The 3,788-nt window shown below is 36.4% G+C and overlaps 1 protein-coding gene across 1 annotated transcript in view; it reads right to left on the bottom strand.

Moving 5' to 3' along the window:
* DCC (deleted in colorectal carcinoma) overlaps positions 1 to 3,788 on the bottom strand; it is a 1,585,944-nt gene that overhangs the window by 1,315,480 nt on the left and 266,676 nt on the right. The window lies entirely within an intron of this gene.

The raw sequence follows: 3,788 nt of genomic DNA, 5'->3' as shown, positions 1-3,788 counted from the left end.
CACAGTATTGTCATATACAGTATTGTCGGGCACAGTATTGTCATATACAGTATTGTCGTTCACAGTATCGTCATATACAGTATTGTCGTTCACAGTATTGTCATATACAGTATTGTCGGGCACAGTATTGTCATATACAGTATTGTCGTGCACAGTATTGTCGGGCACAGTATTGCTATGAATCAAGACTTGGCAACACCTAACAAGAACATATGAGGCTTAATATTCTGAACATTTTACAGTTTATTCATTTAGTTCCTCCTTTCAATAACCTAGTCCAGGGATTATCAACAAACAACAATCCAAGGGCCATATCTAGTCCATTGTCTATTCTATTAAATAAAGTTTTATTGGAGCATAGACATTATCAATAAAATAATTTACAGATTGTATATGATTATAAAGTACATGGTAAAACTGATTAGTTGTCTCCGAAATGGTAAAAGTACAAAATCTATATAACATTTACTACCTAGCCTTTTTTTTTTTTTTTAACTACCAGGGGTTTTCGTAACATAATGGTTATGAGTCTGGCTGCTAACCTCAAAATTAGAAGTTCGAAACTAGCAGCCATTCCATGGACGAACAATGAGTCTTTCTGCTCCTGTAAAAATTTACAGCCTCAGAAACCATATGCAGGGTCCGCTATGAGTTGGAACCAACTCCATGGCACACCACCATGAACACCACCTAGTCCTTTACCACAAAAGGTTTACTGATCTCTGTCTTAAAATAATTTCTCAATTAATTCCTTCACATCATTACCTTCATTCATGTCTTTGTTCATTCCTTCCTTTTAAAACATCTTTCATTTTATTTTCACAAGTGTAGCCTCTATTTTCCATATGAAGCCATCTCTAATGCTTTCAGCTAATAGTAATTTTCCTTTCACTAGAATTTCAAACTTCTTGATATGTTATCCGAAGTTATATACAGCTATTTATGTAACTGGTTTCCTTTACTTTGACTATAAACATCCTGAGGGAAGATTTGACCTTTGTTTCTACAAAAATGCTTTGGATATCTTCACTAAGAGGTACTCACCAAATAGCTATTGAATACAGTCATGCATCAATGAATAAGAGGGTAAAACAATTTGGCTAAAACTAATGTGTCTCCAGCAGCAATCTCTGAGTATCTTCTTGAACTGCACTTTCCGATTTGCAATAACTTCATGAGTAAGTAAGGTCAGGCAGTCAAATCTTCCCTTGCAAGGCCAAGACTAAAAAAGTCTCAATCCAATTTACATGGTCAAGGACTAGTGCCAGTACTAATGTAGCTAGCCAATTTGGACATGAGAGAGCTGAGAAAATTAGTTTTTGCCTGAACTGGATGCCTTGGATGAGAACCCCAAATTACAGATGCTTCAGCATAAATGCAGTGGTAATTATTATTTCATGGAGATTCTGAGTTTATGCAATTATTTTAATGATGAGGAACTTCAGGGGCAGAGTAAATACATGAGTCACACAAGGTAACCTAATTAAATATCTCAACCCAAATCATCTAACCCCAGAGCCCATGCTCTTTCATTCAACTGACCTGGAAGGTCCAAACAAACTAGGATGATCTGTCTATCAGAGGCCCATAATCTGACAGATGCCAATACTGAATCCATTGTGAACAATCTGATAGAGACAATTTTTCTTTGGCTTTCTTTCCCTTAGCTACATGCAGCTCCCATCTGCTTGATGGGTTCACAGAGCATGAGAATTGGCCAAGCAACAGCTCAAGTGCCAATTGAAATCTAGAAGAAGAAAATGGTAGAAAGAGCTCTGTCTAGCTAAAATCTCAGGAAACCTGAATTCCAACTCTTGTTTTACAATCCACTAGGTTTTTATTATTGTTTTTAATTAGCAAGATCCAGTTACTTATCTTTTCTATTCTTAATTCAAGGACTTTCCCAAACGAGGTAACAGACTCAGGTGATGTCCAAGCCAACTGTATTTTTTCCATCTTGTTAACCATGCTAGAGGGATGACACCATTCTCATAGGTTTCCCAAACAAAACACTATCATAAGAATGGAAATACTTAGTGAAAATGGGAGAAAGTTCCATTTTATCAACTTGGGCCAATAAATTTTTGCTTAAATACTAAATACATAACAGAGTATTTGTTCCTGTTTCTTTATTTTACATTAATCTTTCTTCTTTCTCAATCTAGGTTTTTCTACCAATTAAATGTCAAAGTAGAGCGACACAACTTGACCAACATTATTCCTATCTTCTGTTTTAGTTTTTGATCTCGTATATACTTTGTTCACATGATTTGATATTTTCATTTAAAGTTATATAGATTTCTAATGGTATTTCTTGTGTGTATACAAATCCAATCTAACCCACTGCCATTGAGTTGGGTGCAACTCATACAGACCCTATGGGAATTGCTATATGTAGTAAGAGTCCAAACAGAGACTTGCTAAATGAGCAACATTTACAAATGCCTAAGGACACTGGTAAATAATGACAGGAATGGAGTGATATTGACTAAATCTCTTTCTTTCAGACTGCGTCCACAGTTTAAAATTGAAAAAGTTTTGTTGTAGGTAGCCATTGAAACCAGAAACTATATCCAAATAAACAGGGATGTTTAAGTATACCACAAATGGTTGCTTTATCAAGTCCTGAAATCAACACACACTGTACTATTACAGTCCCCAAAATATATGACAGCTGCTTTAAAAATGTTACTAGTCTTTCTCTTGGACCACCTAAAGGAGAAAATCAGAAAAAATTCTCTTCTCCAAAGATAGATCTCACCCATGGCAATTTCTGTAAACATTTATATATTTAGTTTGGTACAAGGGAACTGTTTTCAATGTTCATTAAACATTGTCCAATGGACCAATCTTTCTAATATTCTAAATGAATATTTTATCTAGTTTATCCCATGTCAAAAGTATTACAGATACACCCACAAGGGAACTGAGGTAGCTGAAGGTTGTTGGCATCATTGGACCCTTCATTGGCTCATGGAAATGTCCTTTTGCTAGCCTCTGAATAGCACTACAGGAACAGCATGAGGACACTACAAAGTGTGGCTCCTTTCGCCTCTGTTCTGAACATCTACTGACATTGTCTTAAACTACCAACCACAACTTTGAATGAATCAACTTCAAGTCTCTATTTCCCTATAAGTCTCAGGGGCCGCTTCCAAGTCTGACTCAATAATGCATAGACCCTGATAAAGTAAATCCCCAAATATCACTCTTCCCCAAGGTATAAAAATGACTGAGTTCAAGAGGGCCTAGCTTTTCCAATCTAATTGAGCGTCTTATCATCTCAGCAGATTGGATATACTGTCAGTTTCTTAGAATGTTTTTTCCCCCTTTTCTTTTCTTCTTCAGTTATCACACACCTCTGAATTGCTAAGCATTCTTAAAACAGCTCTTAATTGTTCTGTCTCCAACCTGAGATACAGTGGCAATTGAAAAGGTACAATCCAGCATAGTATCACTCTCAATAACCTAACCTTCATTAACTTTCATGGGTGATTATAATGGTTATAACTCAGGCAGAAAAAGAAACTGTCACCTGTTGCTAAGCTTTTTAGTATTCTAGAAAACATTCAGTCAATCAGAGAAGATAAAGTTCTTTTTAAAAGAGAGGAGAAATATATATATAGCTCTGGTAGCGTAGTGGTTACAAATTGGGCTGCTAACCTTAGGGCCAGCAGTTTGAAACTACCAGCTGTTCCATGGAAGAAAGATGAGGCTTTCTGCTCCCATAAAGATTTACAGCTTCGGAAACCCTGTGTAGGGTCGCTATGAGTCGGAACCGACTGCAC

Source organism: Chrysochloris asiatica, unplaced genomic scaffold (genome assembly GCF_000296735.1).
Source record: "Chrysochloris asiatica unplaced genomic scaffold, ChrAsi1.0 scaffold00021, whole genome shotgun sequence".
In the NCBI taxonomy this organism is placed as follows: Eukaryota; Metazoa; Chordata; class Mammalia; order Afrosoricida; family Chrysochloridae; genus Chrysochloris; species Chrysochloris asiatica.
The sequence above is the reverse complement of the archived record's forward strand: the minus strand, read 5'-3'. Positions and strand labels throughout refer to the sequence as shown.